Source organism: Chelmon rostratus, chromosome 3 (genome assembly GCF_017976325.1).
Source record: "Chelmon rostratus isolate fCheRos1 chromosome 3, fCheRos1.pri, whole genome shotgun sequence".
Lineage (NCBI taxonomy): Eukaryota > Metazoa > Chordata > Actinopteri > Chaetodontiformes > Chaetodontidae > Chelmon > Chelmon rostratus.
In genome coordinates, this window is record NC_055660.1 from 13,501,335 (window position 1) to 13,520,566 (window position 19,232).

Genomic DNA, 19,232 nt, shown 5'->3' on the forward strand with positions numbered 1-19,232 from the left:
CCTCAACAGTGTTAAATATGAAATTGATTCGGTGCATGCATATGTTTTTAGGTTTCAAAATTCATAAAGTTTGGAGAAGATCAATATGATACAATGTTTTCGAATCAATATCACAATATACTCGAGTTTGTGTGGGAGCTACAACTTTATACCTAAGAGACTTAATTCATTAAGCCCTCAGTAACAGATTTTTCTATACGTTTTCTACCTCTGTGGTTCATGTAGTAAAACCCATGACTCGCGAGAAGAGAAGAGAATCCAGAAAGTCAGTCAAAATGTGCTGAACCCTCGTTGTGTTCTTTGGCAAAAGATTTATTGACATGAATTTAAGATTAATGTTAAAAGGCATATGTTCAACATTTTCCAATAAGGGCAAAGCAAGGAACACATTGCACAACTCAAGCTCGATTTTATCATATTCCAAACGTGTCCTGGGAATTTGGACCTGACTCAGCAGTCTGTGATTATCAGTCAGTGTGCATATAAGCCAGTCAATAAATAAGACCTGTTTAAGAGCAGCACACCTTCCCACCCTCCTGCCAGATAGTGAACACAGAGCGTTTCACTTCACTGGTGTTTTCTTGTTCTGCAAAGGTTGTGTAAGCAGACACCTCTCCCACTGGCACTGTATCTCTGTCGTAGATACCTGGAAGGCAGCGGAGAGCTCAATAGGTTTAATTGAGCTGCAGCTATTATCCACAAGGAGGGCAGATTGTAAGGAAAGGTCATGTTGTGCGATCAGGTGTGTTTGGGACTTGTGTTGTGTGTTTCTGGAGCACACAGGTCACAGGCTACACACATGAGCCTGCTGACATTTAACAGCTGTGTGAGGTAACAGGTCAGCCGTACACACCTTCTATATACATTGTCGGTGACCTAAGATACTCTTTCAGATCAGTGACTGCGCAAACAATGTGTGCAGGTCATGTTGTATATGCTTAAACAAAGCCGCTGCTGCAGACGGTTATCGTTTGTCGGTCTTACCTTCTGTACTTGTGTCAAAGAGCCATTCGACACCTTTTGTTCGCGGATATGCGTCCCTGGGTTATTGCTATGACTGAAATCTGAGACCAAAACAATGTCAAGAAAAGCGAATACATGAAAAACAAAATACATGACACAGTCAAGCTGTCAGCATACTTGCATAATAGCCCTTTGTATTATGTGTAGGCAAGACTTCATTTTGCAGGTCCTTCAGTTTTTAATAATTTTCGAATATTTTCCAAGAAATGAGTTTTCCTGTAATGTTCACCTCATTACACTGTTCGTTTGGACATTATCATGATAACAGACCCATTTAAGAAGGCTTTGCCATTGTATTTTTTGAGTTTACTATTTAATTACTACCATTATAACAGATGCATTTCTGTATAAGCAGCATTTAAATGATGCAGCTGGTTAAGGTGGCTCATTCTACATATTTTACATTCTGCTGGGGTCTTTAAAAAAGTATGTTTTGATAGATGTACGTTAATACGTCAGGTGAACATTTAATATTAGCAGAGCCTTCAAATAGATAAAGTAAAAGTGTGCTAGCCATGTTAGCCGCTCTGTGAGGCTGTTCTTAAATGCAGCAGTGCTCTAAGCTAGATGCTAACATTAGCCTCATAGCATGCTTGCAACGACAATCCGAACATGCTTAGCAGGTATAGCGTGCAGCACGTTTGCTAAGTACTTGGTTATATTAGTGGTTTAAATATTCTGACATGTTGATGACTCAAAATGAAGTGGATTCATCCTCTGGGGATCATGAATGTCTGCATTAAATTGCATTGCACTCCATTCGATAGCGAAGATACCAAACTGACTGACTGAACACTTCCGTCTCTAGCGTCGCTACAATTGCAGTAACATTTCCCTCTGAGATGCCATGGAGTAGAAGTATAAAGTAAGATAAAATGGAACGAGAACCTTTACATTGCACAATACTCGAGTAAATCTGCTGGTCACTTTCCATTGGAACATTGCGTTCACAAACCGCCCCTGACGAGATAAGTCCTTCCTCTCCCCTGTATGATTGCACATGTAGTGCTGCAGACTTTGCGCTCCATTTTAAAAGGCAGAAAATAAACACAATAATACCGAGAAGTCTAAGTGTGTAGGCGCGAATCTCTTTGAGTGGGCCGCCAAAGTAAAGTCAGCATGTGAGAAACGCTGCCTACTCCGACAAAATGACTGCTGCTGTAGACGACAAGCACTTATTACTTCCTGCAGCTCAATCGTGAAATAGATTGCGGGCTCCAGCCTTTTTGTAAACTCTTGTTCTCTCTAGCTTAAGTGTCGAGCAGTGCATTGACTTACACCTCTTCCTCGTGCAAGACTCCTTTATGAAAAGCCCCGGCTGTGCTCGTCAACTTCCAGCTCCCACAGCATCTAATATTACACTCATAGAAAACAATGTGGCCCTATATCATGCTGTCACAGGGGATTAGCGGCTGTCACGGTGAAGCTGGACTTGCTGTCATGGCGATATTGTGTGTTTAATATATGAAAATGGGTGTTCATGTATTATTCTTCATCACTGATGAGCTTTAAGGGCCATTAGGTTGCCCTGTGTGAGTTCAACATGCGACTCAGTGAACACCCCTCATAAAGCACGAGACATTACATGATAAAGGGCTGCAGTTATTATAATTCACACGCCATCCCGTCGTCACATTTCCTCATGATGGTATTACATCAACGTAATGACAATTCAAAGATGGCTTTATTGAGGATTACGTGAGCGTATGCATGCATGCGTGTGTGTGTGTGTGTTAGATTCTCTCTCTCTCTCTCACACACACACACACACACACACGCTTCCATCCCGTCAGGGGCTGTGATACAGCACTATTCTAGAGACAGGAGGTGGCTCCAAGTTGAATGGGCTTCATTGTGTTCCAACAGCACTATCTTGGAGACAGAGTGGCGAGCCAATGAGCACACAGACACACACACACACACACAGACACATATACAATATTCTGTGCCCAGGCCCAGGCTCGACCCCACAATGCTCACTCGCTTAACACACATAATGAGAAGCACTGTACTGGAATCAACAGCAGCCTTGTTCTCTAATCAACGCTGCGTATTAACACTGTTTGTCCACATTAGCTTCCGCTCATCTCCACGTACATGTGACACTTTTAAACACACCATGGAGTCCAGCCGCTGCGTCTGTTGTTGCAGCCATATTGGAAGTTTTTGGTGTGGAAGTGTTTTTTTTTCTACAGCAATTTTTACCTGCAAGGCTCTAATTTTGCTCTCACCGTTTCCAGAGCAAACTCTCAATCATGCCGGAGACAAATATGCTTTAATTGATTCACCAACAAGAACAGCTCTCTGACAGTGTTACCAGTACCACCTCGGCATTAGTTTCCTTAACCTTTACTGGCCCATAATCCTGTTTTGAGGCTTTAACATTTTCTGTACCACTGAGGAAAATAGCTGCAGCAATCAGAGCAATTTCTGTAGAGCCAGCATACTGACTGTTACGCGGTATAGTTCACCTTGAGGCCTACGAGCTATAAAACTCGGTAACAGACAGATGATGAGTTTTGTGATACATTGTCAGGTTGCAGCTTTGGGTCACATGTAGTTGTTTTCATTCCTGTTACTTTTATTAGCCATGTGAGCTATGCTGATCGTTTGGTTGGTTCACCAGTTGGGTCCAGACATGAAAATATCTCAAGAGCTGTTGAATTGATTGCCATGAAATGTTTTCCTGACGTTCATTATTCCCAGAGGATGAGCTTTGGTGATCACCTGGTTTCTCCTGTAGTAGCCAAGAGGTTGGCATCTTTGGTCTTTAATGACAACTGTTATACACTGGATAAATTGGCAGGAAATGTGTATGCTCTCCTCAGGACTAACTGTAATAACTTTGATTTCCCAACTTCTCATCTTGTCCCATCATCAGGTCTCACTTTGGTTTACATCTAAATATCTGCAAAACCAGTGACATTCCCATCATCTGCTATGACTTAACGAAGCTAAGCTAACCTTTGAACTTTGATTTTAAGCTTCATCTTGTGTCTTCTGGTTTCATCAGGTCTGTCTTTATTAACCTGTGTATGATGAACCTGCAGTCATGGGCCAAATTTTCTCTGATGTTTGTTACGTTGCGACGTATGTAGTACAAGTTGTAGTCACTTAGCACAGGGTGTTCGGTTTGGTACCCTATGAACAAAGTTTAATACGAATTATAGTCTAATTATTATATGTAGATTATAGTGCCAAAAATGTCCTTTCCACCCAGAAAGCTTAGGCAGTGTGATCGTAACCATGCTAGTTAGCCGAGCTTGTATCATAGCCAGCCCTTAAACACCCTCATTTTGAAGACGGGTAACATTAAGTATTATGAAAGCGATGCATCAGACCAACTCATTTGCTATGGTGCTTTTCTTACCTGAGGTCGTTCAGCATAGGTCATATCTCCCTTCAGATTTAGATTTAGCGGCAGAAGCCACAGGACTCGATCGCTGCACATCTGCAACCGCACTCAGCCATAGAAGTGCTTTGAACCCTGCCAGAATGTTCCTTTGCAAGCATATAGGTTTGTTATTCAGCTTGATCCATATGCACACGTTGCATACGAGTGCCTTAATGTGCGAAAACTGAGCTCAAACAAAATTTTGTGTGCTGTTACGCCCTTATTATTAACACAAAGCTCAGTTTATTCTGTTCGGTTCAACGGACCAAAGCTGATTCAAGACTTTACAAATAGTGCGAACTTACAGCTCTCACTTAATGACTGTGGGCAGGAAGGACGGCCGTTTTGAGGTTTTCAGAGCTGCACTGATGGCAAGGACGGAAGTTGGGATGTGATAAAAATCACACTGAGGGCTGGGACACACACACACACACACACACACACTCTGTTGGCTGTCTCTTGTGTACCCGCATGCTGTTAGATCTGTCTTCTCTCACACACACACATATGCTCTGACACTTCTATATCTGTGACACACAACAACACAAGCTCCCTCTTTGCTCTCGTTCTGCTCTCGTACTGTACGGCACAATCAGTGGATTTATGCCACACGGTGCAGCACGACTTGAATGTAAATCAGCCAGCAGGAGATAGGAGCCTGCAGACAGGTAGAAGTGTTTGTGCCAACTGCGTCAACGCCAATGAATGACACATGAGCCACAGCAGCCAGGCAACACGCACGTTTTTCTGAAGCAAAAGATCGGACGTTAGGCACGTTAACTTCTTCTTTAATCAACGGCTCACTTCCTACTCCCTTGCAACATTTTTTGTCTTGACATGCTCCTGCACCACCTTCCCCACAGTAACATGTTCTCAAATCCAGCAGTAACCTTCACCTAAACCTCGCTTACATCAGGCGGAGCGTGCAGAATCTCAATTCTTCTGTACATGCTAAACTTGCCCCCCTGGACTAATGCACATGCAATGGAGCTGCAAGGAACAAGGTAGATTATCTGTCTGTCAGGTTTTTTAGACACTGGTGGGAATGTTCTCCTCATAGCTAGTCACTAATCCAGAATTTAGAGTATTTCTTTTGTGTCTTTTTCATCTAAAAATCTGTTTTACAGCTCTCAGTGGTGGATTTATATGACAAGCGATTCAATCTTGGTCCTGTTTCTTTGCTTTTTTTTGGCTGACAAAAATAAAAAAACACAGAGAATCTAAAGAAAGTTGTGTCCCAGTATGATTGACAGGCAGTAACTGGGAATTGTATTTCAAAAATATCACAGCAACGAGCCCTTGGCACCAAAGATGCTAAAAGGATAAACACACGCACACGCACACAAGCGAGCTCTTTACGGTCTCCTGGTGATTCGCGTCAGCTATCGGGCAAAAGTCTGTAACAATATTTACATTTTTAAGCAGTTTTTAACATGAAAGCTTCCCACGATGACCACAGTAATCAGCTGCTGGACGTGGAGCTGCTTCAGTAGAACTGTTGGGGTGTTAAGCGCCTTGCTCAGGGGGTACTTGACTCCAGTTAGAAACTGTTTTCCCCTTAGTAGACTGAATGTTGTGCTTACCATCATTAGGTTGCTTATCTCTAATCTGTAGTTTGTGTTATTGTAACACACACACACACACACACACACACACACATAGTTTACGCTCTCTTGTGTTCTCATTTCATGTCACCCCCTGCCTCTCCACCTATTTTCGTCTCCTCCTCCTTCTCCCTGACTGACTCTGGCACCGTGTCACGCTGCCTCTCTGCAGCTCTCCTGCCATTACTGCCAATCTGCCGTCACTGTGTTTTTCATCAGTGCTGGATTGTGCTGGAAGGCTGTTGAAAGAAAATTCTATTATTATACAGGTGGACTTTGGAGAAGTGAGAAACGGGGTCCATCAGGACTTTAGATGACTGTGGGTAATAAACAGTAAATTAGATCGATTAAGCAGCTTTTGTTGCGTTGTGTGAGCCGTCAAACTGCCAAAATCTGACGTTTTTGATGGTAAATGGAGCAAAGGAAGGATCCACAAAGGATTGATACTCATGTTTTCCTGTATTTTTTCCCCCAGTCCCACAGTCATACCACTAGAAATGTCAAATCTGGGCAGATTCATGCTAAATGACAAATGCTTTTAATTTCAAACATCCTATATGGCATGTGCTACCAGCAGCACCCTCAAGACAAACTTTTTGGCTGCAGCATTTGTAAGACTGTAAAGCAAAGCCTCTGGTTTGTCGTTCATATTGTGGGGTGCAATGAAAACTGCAGCTTCAGCAGTGGTGCACAAGTGGTGCTGCAGACTTTTAGCCTTGTTTTTCTATGAAGTACAGCAGATTTGCGTTATTGCTGCAGTTCAGTTTCTTTTTCTCATTTTGCTGAAAGCAGCATTTCTGTCACTTGCTCAAGAGCTTGCCGGAAAAGATAAGAAAATGTGTGTTTCTCTTGTTTTATCCACCGAACTTTTGCGGCTGATCCACCGAAAGTAAATGCCATCCATTTAAATACTGATGTTTTGGCCCTTTTTTCGACCTAAATTGATCAGTGTGTCATGATTTGGACGGCTTATCACCTCTTCCAGAAGACGATCTACAAAGATGGACATGTAATTCAGCATCTAGTGTGGTTATTCGTTCGCAGTGCAGTCATTGACAGTGTTTCTGCGTGGTTAACAACCGACGGTGTTGTTTTGGTAGAAGAGTTTGAGGACAGATTTGCAGTGTCTTTGGTAGCTTTGGCTTGAAATGAGCAGTCGCTCTGAGCTGCATGTTGATACAGAGAGAGCGATGGCAAACTGCTCTTTCTGTGGAACAATGCTCGCTATTACCATTCGTTTTTGAGAAGCAAGACTTGGTGTGAAGCAGGAAGCGTGTGTTTGTGTGTTCATATGTCCATAATTCGCCGTTAAAGACTCATTGACGAGGCACGAAGCCGGAGAAAAGCCCCCGACTGTTCTGTGCCCCTCACTGTTTCAGGGACATAATGCAGCATTTTATCAGAAAATAGAGAGGCTGTTTGTGCGTCTAAATGATCCAATTTATCTGCTTGAGGGTACAGCCGTGCTTGTGTTCAAATCGTACCACAGTTTAACCAGACGGACGGCTTCGCCATTGTTGGCATAATTCGGGAATTTGTTGTCGTATTTCGTCTCCAGACTTTCTTTGTCCTCAACGGCAAACTTAATTCACGGTAAATCAAAGAACACAATGCGCCCTCGCCCAGCTACGTGTGCGCGAATGGGACGCATTAAAATGAACAATGGTGCCGTGATGACCTTCTCACCTATTCCAGAGTGCGAGTCGCTGTGGGCTGAAAACTCATCGCGTTAAGAATAACCTCACGTCACGCCTCTGAATCACATCCTGTCTCCTGCATCGTCCTCCTCTGCTCGCACTAATTACTCTCATTAAAGAAATCTCCTCTTTCCTCACGTCCAAGTCCGTCTTTCTGTCATGATCCTTTTTAGGTCAGAGGAATTTTGTTTTTCTGTTCTGTTGCTGGGGAGCCAGAGGCTTTCTCGCCTACTCTCTCTCTTTTTTTTCTCAGTTGGTTGATTGAAACAGATGTGATCCAGGAAATTAAGCTTATTCTGCTCCTGGTGCCAAAAAATGCAAAATGTAAGCAATGCAAAGAGCAGGAAATTGAATGAGCAGTGAAGTGGCGGGGGTGCTGGGAGCACTTTGGTGGTGAAACTTGTGAGGAGAGTCACTGCGGTTTAGAGCGATTCACAGCCTTTCTTGGTTTGTGACCCCGCGTCGGAGATTGTTTCATTTAAATGAGATCTTAAGGCAGTAGTGTGCAGTGGATTTATTTATTTTGTTTCATCTCACAGCTTTTCAGATTATCATTCCTCAGCGGGCTTCCCAGGTTGGGAACGACTGGGTCATATCCCAGTTTTCCAGATTTCTACATAGCTTCATACTCACGTTTTTCTACTTAAGATGCTGCAAATAGCCTCTGTTCATGAGAAAAACCTGCAGGCATAGAAAGTAGCTTTGAGACAGATGGGATACAGATGGTGAGAAAAGGGAGAAACAAATCTTAATATCAAAAGGTCTAAGAAAAGCTATAGACTCAGAGGCAGGTGTTTGGTTAGGAGGGGGCAGGTAGCTCAAGCCTATGCATGATTTTATTAAAAAAAAAAAAAAAGAAAACTTAAATCCTGGAGAACATTCACCTTAAGCATTGATCTTAAGTTTCAATCAGAATTCCCTTCATTGCCTGGTCCAACAAATGTGCTGAAAATTGTTTTTCTGGCGTTGGTGCAGGAACAGTTTTCCCACAGCATCGATTAAGGCCACGCAACATGATTTCTAAATGTGTGCGCTGAGAGGAAAGGTTGGAAAATGCCCTCTCTGTTGCGTGTATTGACACCTGAATTATGGATCGCGTCGGACTGAACTTTATCGTTCGCCCTGTCCAAACTGCGTGTCATTGTGGTTGAACAGAAACCCCATTTCTCCGAAAGGTCGACTTTCTTTTCATTTGTAGATAAATTTAAGTGTGTAATCTTTGTAGTCTAAAGTTCCCTATGGCTGTTTTTCCCAGTATTCAGTACTGTATCTTAAAGTTTACTGTTTTCATGGCAAAATGTTCAAACTACTGCAAGATTGAAAAGCCTTTAAATTAGCATTTAGAGCAACTTGAAGAGCGTCCTTTGAAATCCACTCTAACAGAACTGTGTCAGGGTTAGCAGCTTTTAAGAGACAGAGCCTGATCTACAGGGAAGAAAATAACAAATTAAAATTACTTAATTATATCGTATAAAAGCAGGTACCAGAACTTGTGCAGAAGTTCTCAGCTCATTGAAGACAATGCGATTATTCAGGGCCCAGTCTCAGCTGCACAGCCCTATGCAGAACAGCACGTGCAGATCTACAACCGTCGTCTCATCCTGCGATTACGAGAAGGAGGGCCTAACATCGCTAACAGGCCCTCTGTAATTGTGGTGTGTGTGTTAGCGCGTACGTGTGGCTGATTGAAAGCTGAAGAGTCAAGATGAGGAGGAGCAGACAGATGTTGCTGAATTACGAGGAACTCAATTAAATCTTGTCGCTTTATGGGAATCAAGCAGTGTTGTGTAAGGATATGCGTTTGCTTTATTCTAAGAAGCCATAGATGTAAATTGACTATCTTCTGCCTGTCTGTTCGCGTTTGTGTATGTATTTGTCTCTTGTTTGTCTTTGTGTATCCGTCCATTCGCCTGTGTGTGTTTGTGCATGCACCTTTCTGTCATCCTGTAACATCTAATAGCAGGGGTAAGGCACTAGCTGAGTGTCGCGCTCGCCCACCGCTCGTATCATTAACAAGGTTGTCTGCCAGGGTTTAATGAGCTGCCAGTCGCCGCTCCCTCCTCTCACATTTCCCTCCAGAAACAGCCAGAGCGGCCTGATGGGACAGGTGCTCATTTTCTAATTTTTCTATTTTTGTGGAGTGGAGAAAAAAAAAGAAAAAAATCCCTTATTTGTCTCGGTGCCAGTCAGGTTAATGTCCGTGTGCCTACATGCATGTATCAGACGAGGCCTGTCTTTACCTCAACAAAAAGGTGGCAGGTGTTCATTAGAGACAGGTCATTATTTCTTTTAGCAGGTCTGCGGCAGCCAAACGAGTTTATGGCTGTTCTGTGACAACCTGAAGTGCACAGATTTATAGAAAAACGTCTATACATTAAATACCTCTGCCAACTGGTTTAATTCAGAGCTCAAAGTCAGTTGAAGGTGATGTAATTTACATTTCCCGTAAGGGTTACATTCTGGTGTCTTTATGTTGAGTCACAGTGAAATTCATCCTTTGTGAAATATGTAGCTCTAGACGCTTGGTGACGTAGCTAGCTTGTGAACTGATTGTCCCGTTAGCGATACAGCTAATGCGGTTACAAGCAATGAAATGATTTTGCAGTGAAATGCTGTTGGCGAGGTTTTTACACAGGTAAAGCTATCTGCTGCTGAGAAACTACATGAAACAGTTTGGCCAGTGGCTGTATCTGTAACTACTAACACCATTATTGGGATGAAATAGAAATTGAAACAGAATTTTTATGCAAATATAATGCTGAGAAAAGTTCTTTAAACACAGCAAAATCCAATTACATCAAACATTTTAGTGTTATTGAAGGTTATAAATTAACTAGTCGATTGATCAATTAGTCGTCAACGGAAAATTCAGCAGCCACATTTAAAGTTTTAAGTTTAAAAAATGGTCCGAGCCTCTCAAACGTGACTGTTTCCTCTTTAGTTTATTATTATTATGAAATGTTTTAGTTCTTCAGACAAGTAAAGCTAATTGAAGATGACACATTGGGAATTTTTTCTGGACATTTCTTCATGATTTTCAGGCAAACAATCAAACAAGCATTTGGCATAAAAAATAATTAGACTCAAAATAAGAATAGTCCTGCAGCTCAGTAACTGCTTACCAAGCTCTTGCGGTCACTTCCTCTTCTCTCTCTTTGCATTTGCATGGAAGTTTGGCTGTAATATTCCTCATGGCATCCCACTGTGACAGGGGCTGTTTGGATAGATGCTTGCTCCGGTTCCGCACCATTAGCGATTGAAAAGACCAGCTAACGATGAAGCATTTTCATGCTGTGCTGGGGATGTATCAGCAGCATACTGTATGCCTTTTACATGGGGCGCGTGCAAAGCTTGACGGTGCAGGTGAATATAAATACGTGATCTGAGCACGTCTGTGTATTTCCCTGCCTCACTGCGAGGTCACCGCATGAGTTAAAACTGCCTGTAAGCTGTATGCTGTGACTTTAATGGAAACATACATATTTAAGTCACAGCATTGAATCGAATAACAAGAAATTCAGTATTACAGCAAACTATCACATTCAGTGTCCTTAGTAGCAAGATCCAATTTGTGGATATCAGCTTTTTTTCTCAATACTAACATTTACTTTTCCCCTGAGAGGAGATTAATACTTGGTGTCGCCGCAACTATTTTCTGGTGCTGCAGTATGAGGAAACGTTTAGTGAAGAGATTAAGTGTCTGTGGTTTCATCCAAAGATGCATGTTTGTTTGCATGAACCCTCCCTCCCCCCACTCCATTAAAGCAGAAGAATGCACTCGCAAATGAAGTCATTATTTACATTGTTTAAATCAGGCATCTCAAACCGGTTCCATAAAGGGCCGCGTGGCTGCAAGTTTTCATTCCAACCAAGGAGGAACACACCAGGCTGGAATCAATTAATCAGCTGATCTCAGTGTTCAGCTGATAACTAAGTGATCCCTGGATGTTGATTGGTTGGCCTGATGTGCTCCTCCTGGGTTGGAATGAAAACCTGCAGCCACGCGGCCCTTTATGGAACCGGTTTGAGATGCCTGGTTTAAATGTTGAAATCAGCCAAAGCGTAAGAGAAGCCTCAAGTGGCTCATCAAACCTCTGTGACCCATCTGCGTGCGTTTAATTTCGGAGAATTAACACAAAACGTGCAGCAGAGTAGATGTTTCATTCTGCGAATTTTCATTTTGGTTATTGTTGTCAACGAAGGGGCTCTGAAGTCGATTCACAATGAGGAAAAGTTAATGAAACATGCAAAAAAAAGGCTGAGGAGGCCTTCTAGTAATAGGTGCTGTATCTGTCCGTCCCTTTAGTTGCTGTTCTGGATCTTTCTATCATATCATGTGCTCTTCAGCAGCATATTGTAAGGTTAATTCTTAAACAGTATTTCCATCGGTGTTGTCGACTGTTGTCTTTGAACGTCACGTTTAATTGGCCTTGAAGTGGGGTTTTTGTTTCGTTTTCCTGACCAGCGTTCTCTTGTGGTCAGAATCAGTAGCAGAACAAGCTTGATGTTGTTTTCCTGCCATTAATCCTCAAGGGAGACGCTCTGGGTGGATTCTCGATTCTCGACATTCAAACCATAGTTCATGTCCTGTCTCCTGGCAACCGTCAGTGTTGGCTTCTGTTAACCATGAAGGTGATGCCTCTCTAACCTGAGTGGATTGGTTTCAGTGCCTAAACTTTACCTTTAACCAAAGGAAGGGACAACGGATGGATCACGTGATCGCAGCTAAATGGATATGGTGTTATGATCATTTTCTCAAAGTCTTGCTGTTCCAAGATCAAGAATAAACTTTGAACTTCGGCTCTGACGCCAGCATGGATAAAAAGTGTGCGAAATGCTCGGAAAAGCTGTAAATGTGCAGATCTGCAAATTCCATGACAACTGGCTGAATTCCATCTCCCGATGAGGATCATGTGATGTGATCAAAAGCTCTAGACGAGCTACCAAATGTCTCTGTTGTAAGACTTTTGACTCACCCAATTCTCTTGCTTAGCTATGAGGACTTTTAAGTGGTTCACATACCAAACTCCTGCGGTCAGTTAGATTGTCATGGCACTTTTTATAGCCTCGCCATTTTAAACTCATGGCATGAATAGCAGGTGCTCTGAGACCGCATAGCTGCATGTTTACCCAACTGTCGATGCACAGCTTCGGTTTACACTTGCCGGAAATAGTTTACCAGTAATACACTGCTGCATTCATACAACCCTGATTCTGAAAAAGTTGGGGCGCTGTGGAAACTGTCAATAGAAACAGATACTTTGCAAACAAACCACATTTGCAGACAGCTGTTTTAGATGTTCCTGAGCTCATGTATTAATCTCCTTTATACCATTATGTGTTCACAAAGTGGTGAACCTCGCTCCGTCCTTGCTTGTGAACTATTCAGCCTTTCCAGGACGCTCCTTTCATACCCAATCATGATATTATCACCTGTTACCAATCAACCTGTTTACCTGTGGAATGATCCAAACTGGTGTTTTTGGAGCGTTCCACATCTTTCCCAGTCTTTAGTTGCTCCTGTCCCAACTTGTTTGAAACGTGTTGCTGCATCAAATTCAGAAGAAGCAGATGAGGTCAAACATTAAATACACTCTCTTTGTGTTGTTTTCAGTTGGGTATGCGTTAAAAAGGATGAGCAAATGATCACAGGCTGTTTTATTTTTTGCACACTGTCACTTTTTTGGAGTCCAGTTTGCACTTTCGCATTGACCAGAGCTTGTCTGCCACTGACTAACAGTCTGTGTTGAGTTGTTTCTCTCATAAATTCATCTTCTTCCACATTCATTTAGAGGTCTTGTTAAAACAGACATGTAGCAAATGGGTCTCTGCAGGGACTGATTTATGCAGCTACCTGCTCATTTGACACAACAAAATGATCTGTTGCATGGTGCCAGGTTCATTACTGAACTATATGAATCTAATTTTCTTCCCTCATTTACTGTATTAATACAAACAATGTGTCCCAATGTTAATCATGCCTCTGTGTTTCTCCGACCTGCCTGTCATGCTTTATTGCCTGAAGCCATTTGTAGTTTTTTTATCATGTTGTCCTCCGGTGATTTGTCATAATAATGAATTATGCGTCATGTTGATGTGCCGTAATGCTTTGCAAGGGGCTACGAGCATTTGCCGCCACAGAAAGGATGTACCTCAGTGTTGAGTACAATCTGAATCAGTGGGAGCTTTGAAATGTCAGCAAACTTTCCCGCTTTCTTTCTTTGTGGGCCTGAGATGACAAGGAAGGCAGAACCTAGTTGAATCTTATTTTCTGTTTTTAAGAGCCCAGAGCAGAGAGGTATATGGAGACAGACTGCAGGAGGAGAGAAAGAGAATGACAATGAGGTGTCAGCGAAGGGAAGATTGAAAATGGTGACAAAGGGTGTTATTTGTGTATGTGTGCGCATGCATCCGAGTGTGCACATCTGTGTGGAGATTAGCATAAGCGCTAGCAGGAGAGGGGAGCACAGCGAACGGCTCAGGGTTATTTACCCAGCTCAGAGGGCTCGGACATGCTTGCACGTCGCCTCTTCTCTCTAACATGCGTCCTACTGACATTTTCCTTCTCTCCCCTCCCCCGCCCCGTTTTCTTTTTCCTCTAAAATCTCGACCTTTCCACTCAGTGCCAGACGTGCAGGGGAGGCTTACGCCGTGGAAATGGAAGAAGGGTCAGCAGAGATAAGGGCACTTGAGATGCTAGTCGGTTAGCTGCCAGATGAGCAAGGTGGACACCGATGGCAAAGAAACATGAGCTGAATGCAGAGCTTCAGTGATTGGACGAATGCGTGTTTGTTGTGCTTTGAGCAGCTATGGATAAATCATCCAAACAGGAACACATGAATGATTCACAAATTTATGTTATGCACTATTTATAATGTTATATTACAAAAGATTCCTAGGGGAATCCAGCCATGAAGTCTCTGCCTCCATTTGAATACAGTGCAGGTGGAAAGATGTTGACGGGGACAGTGCGTGTGTGGTGCTCGGATGATAGTAACACAGGCTGCTTTGGTATTCAAACCTTGTTACCAGTGGTGGTTTATCCAGACTTACCGGGTTTCTGTACCAGTAAAGGCGTGTTGCTTTGCAACGTTTTAAAGCTGCAGCAATTAATACTTTTTCATTAGCAATGCATCAGCAGACTGTGTGTAATGTGAAAGGGGTCACTGGTGGTGACAAACCAACGCAGAATTATAACTCCCCTCGACGCTGTGGAGCATATTAGCCTCTTTAAGGTCATTGTTTTGGCTTTTACGGCCTGCAACTCTGCTGTTTTGGTTCAACCTCCCTGCTGTCATCAACTGTGTTTCCAGCAACAGAAGCCGTGATAAACCCACTGCGCGCTACCTGTCGAGCACCAAACAGAGCTAAAGAGGCAGATATTTCCTTGAAACCAGAAGGGAGCTAAAGGAATGCGTATCAGGTGCAGCATTCGGCCAGAAACACGGCTTGATTATAAACCCTAATGTTGCTACTTGTTTGCTGGATGTATGAATTAGCAATGCTGCTTACAGAGGTTATAATATGTAATGTGTCGAGAGCTTGTGCTCCAAATTGGCCACAGCTTTAAATGCCGCTTAAAATTAAAATTTTAATTCTTTTTTCCATTTAGCTTTATTGCGTTTGAGGGCAGCAGACATCTCGTAGATAGATGTCTCAAAACATGGCCAAAACAACCCAAACAACGTTTGCATGGCTAGTTACCACTAACAGCGAGAGTGAAAATACTTTTTTTGTGGTTTTGGGGCGAAGCGGCCCTTTGACATGAGAAGTGTCAGCGGGTCAGTAATGGAGGAAGTCTCCCTGATGCTCTAATTGAAGCATTTCCAGACTGCAGTCTCTGAGCTGGCAGCTGAAATCCTTTATAAAGTGTATCAGTCAGTGTCTCTCTCTTCCACTCTCCCTCAGTGGTCTGTACTGTCAGTGTCTCAGAGTGGAGGAGCTCTGATTTTGACAGTGACTGGTGCCGACGCGGCAGACTGCAGCCACCGTGACCTCTCTGTCGGCCAACAGAATAATGGAGTTTCTCTGGTCGTGAGATGTGTAGCGCTCCGCCTGCAGTGCGCCCGCTTTGTCTTTTTATCTCCATTGTGTCTGCCCACATTTTTATATACGTGTATTCACATTCTCTGTCATCTGGTCTTGTCTTACATATTTTGTGTGTCTTTTGCTCATTTATCATCTGCTTCTTTTTCAGTAACAGCATCAGTATTACCAAAACTGTGCACAAAATGTGCCGTTTTATCTTTCCCCCTGAAGAAAAGGCGGCCCATTCATTGCACTGACAGTATATTCAGCTGAATATTTAGTCTGAAACTGAGCATGTACTGTTTGGTTCCAGTAATTATCTGCCTCCCCTGTCACACCCCCTCTCTCCGCAGCCTTTTGGGGTTATTATATAACAGCTCTCAGGTCAAGGACAGCAGCGCTCATTTTTTTCAGCGCAGCTTTGCAATTAACCAGCTCTTCACACAAAGTAGTCCCATCCAGCCGTAACTGTAAAATGCTGAACTGTACCCAGGTCAGTTTGAGCTGCACAGCTCTTCACGAGGTGAAATCGAGTGAAATCCCAAATCTGCTTCTGTAGAAAACACCAGTGGCTGCTTTGAATGTGAGGCCTCGATGTGGGAAGCAGATCTGTCATCAGCGGCACTTGAATTGTGATGCTGCAAGATCTGTTTTTGTGTCCACCAAACTCTTCTTCACTCTTTATTTTTCTGGAACTACCCCGCAAAGCATCAAAGCAGTGTGTTGTCCCGTGCAGCATTCCTGCGTGTCTTCGGATTTGCGACATTAGCATTTCCTCCACCTCCACATCTTAACATCCTGTAATTGATTACATGGAACGGAGACTGTTTAAAAACACTCAGGAAGCCAGCGGTCGTTGCATATCCAGAAATCTGCCCGTCCTTTTTAGATCCGCTGCGGATTCTCCGAAATTAAGAACAGAGCGGACGCCTCGTGGTTCGCTGTGTTGCTTTTGGAAGTAACGCAGTTTTATGTTCCCAACAGATGTCTTTAAATTGACACATTCTTTTTATTCCCATGCGGGTCACTGAGAGGTTAAAGTAGGATTTTAAGCCGCAGGCGAGTCATGGATCATGGAAAAGGGAGTGAAGCTCGGTTTAAAGAAGTTTATATTTCCTGGCATTTTTATTCTGGGGCTGTATAACTTAATTTGCTTTCCATTTGCTTTGCTGCCCTGTTCTGTCCTGCTGCTAAAATTAACTTCCTAAATGTCAAGTCTGAACGTGAGAGAGCGTATGGTGTGAGGGCTTAACGGTGTTATGGTGATAACAGTGACACACAAAGAGCCACAGTCTCTTTTAAAGGACGTGAATTCTCGTGGACATAAAGGCACATTTTTCTCTTTTCAAATAAACACTCACTGCCTGCTTCGCAAACACAGACACTGGGCCAGCAGCTCTGATTTTCCAGCGTGCACGGCGCCCCCCGAACTGTGCCCGTACCAGATAAGTGAGCCGTGGAGTGCAGAGACAGGCCTTGTGATCGCACTTGGCGCCGGACTCGTTACAAGTCTGGACACAACGCGGCCGCATAAATCTGCCAGGCCCTATCGGACACCTCACACGTGCAACAGCAACTGCTGATCAGCCTGTCACACTGCTCGAAAACTCCCACTCAGACGGGAAAAGAGCCGTGAGCAGCATGAGGGACAGCAAACAGAGGAAGTTTCTGTGAGGGTGTGTGTGCGTTAGTGTAATGCAGTAATGCAGGTCTGAACCTGTTTTTCGTTCCTTGTGCGAGGAGGTGGTACGTGGTTGTGTTATGAGTCAACAAATGGGTCTTGGAGTCAGCTGCAGCCTGCGGAGTATGAATGCAGGCTTACAGCTGAATTCGATTGCTCATATTTCAGCGAAAACCAACTTGTCTCTCATATGCGAGTCAACGACTTAAAAGTCTGGGATAAAAAGCAACAAGCGGCGAGGTTGCAGATTGCAACCAACTGAATACCGCCGCGCCGCCTGCGGTGGCGAAAGACGCTCTCTAGAGCTCGTGTTTGGTTTGTCTGGCAAGGGCTGCTGTAGAGAAACGGTGGTTCAGCATGGTGGACTCCGTGGAAGAGACATAAAGACATAAAGAGCTCATTCTGAGGTAACCCACTTCCTATTTTTGGGTGATATTATAGTGTTTAAACTACAACAAATGTGCGCTGAAGGCTAACAGTTGGTCAGTATACAATACAAAATGGGCAATAATTTTGAAAAAAAATTATGGTTTTAACCCTCATCTGCGTGAGCCAAGAGAAATATTAAAGCGTTGCCTCCTTTATCTGCATTGGTTTGTTCCACAGTCTTATGGCCACTATTAGCTTTGCTTAATTGCCCTGCTTGATCAACAATTAGTTACAAGTATTGTGGGGCTGCTTTAGAGAGCTTGGTTCCCCTATGCCAAGGTAATGCTGCCATTAAAACCAAAATACTTCAACAAGTTGACAGTCTCAGCATTTAATTGGCTCCAGCCGTGGTTTTTTATCACCCGCCGCAAGTGAATGTTGTGAAAACACAGAGATTTCTTCTTTTTTTCCCCCCACTGTGAACAGTATCGTTATACTTAAACATGCAGTAGAACATATGTCAAGTTACCAAGTTTTACTTCTATACTTTGGAATCTCACAGATCAGTGAATCTGATGAGCCCCTTCCTCTGCTGCAGTTATTCTACGTACATTAACAAGTAGCATGTGGACACATGGTAGTAACACACGGGCGACACAACTTTTCACTTCCGTCTGAAAACTCCTCGGTCTCCCTCGGTCGACGCACAGCTGCACTTCTTTTGCATAACTGAAAGGATCAAATATGGTTCGCTGTTTTTCTGCAGCCACCTGTCATTCAGTCATGAAAAGAGATGAGGATGAGGAAGAAGGAAAATGTGGTGATGTGGTACAGATACTGAAATATTAACTGAACACTGTTCAGTTTTCTATGGGACTGCCTTTGATGTCAGGATTCCTGGTAGCTATAAATGAGAGATCCTTCTGCATAACATGTGTTGTGTTCATGAGACGTTCCGGCTTTATACCCAGAGGTGATGTGTTGTGACATAATTTCTAAAATTGAGCCTTAAGCTTGAGCAAATTCTGGAAATCTGTGACATTTTCATTAACATTTGTTTCCTTTGCCGCTTAGCTCGCAGTGTGTTTGGCTTTTCTGTCGATGAAGGTTGAGGTGTTCATTCCAGCCGCTGCTGCTTCTGTTTATTCCAAACAAGCCTGAGCCGAGACTCCACCAAAGCCTTCAAAGTGAAGAAATACCCTCTGTGTCGTGCAATTTATCTCACTTTCTCACACTCCCCTCCGTCGCCTTTTTATGAAAGCGCAGATCTAGTGACTTTTTTTTTTTTTTGTCTGGAGAGCTTGTCTGAGGGAACCGGCGGTGTGTGCCAAGCGCTTTCAGGCTTCTCTCTGGTCGTCTTTTCATTAAGTGAAGAGCAGATGACAGCCGAGCCGGGAAGAGCGGAGCTGATAGCAGTTTTACCACCGCTCGCTGCT

General features: G+C 43.3%; 1 protein-coding gene across 6 annotated transcripts in view; it reads left to right on the forward strand.

The window, feature by feature from the left end:
• Positions 1 to 19,232, forward strand: part of mgat3b (beta-1,4-mannosyl-glycoprotein 4-beta-N-acetylglucosaminyltransferase b) — a 70,970-nt gene that overhangs the window by 19,619 nt on the left and 32,119 nt on the right. For 2 of the 6 annotated variants that reach the window (XM_041966270.1, XM_041966294.1), the window contains exon 1: positions 17,538 to 17,834. The exons of the other annotated variants lie outside the window; for them this stretch is intronic. The gene's annotated coding sequence lies outside the window, so the exon portion shown is untranslated. Of the gene's footprint in view, positions 1 to 17,537; positions 17,835 to 19,232 lie in introns of those variants that run through there. 6 annotated transcript variants of the gene reach the window in all.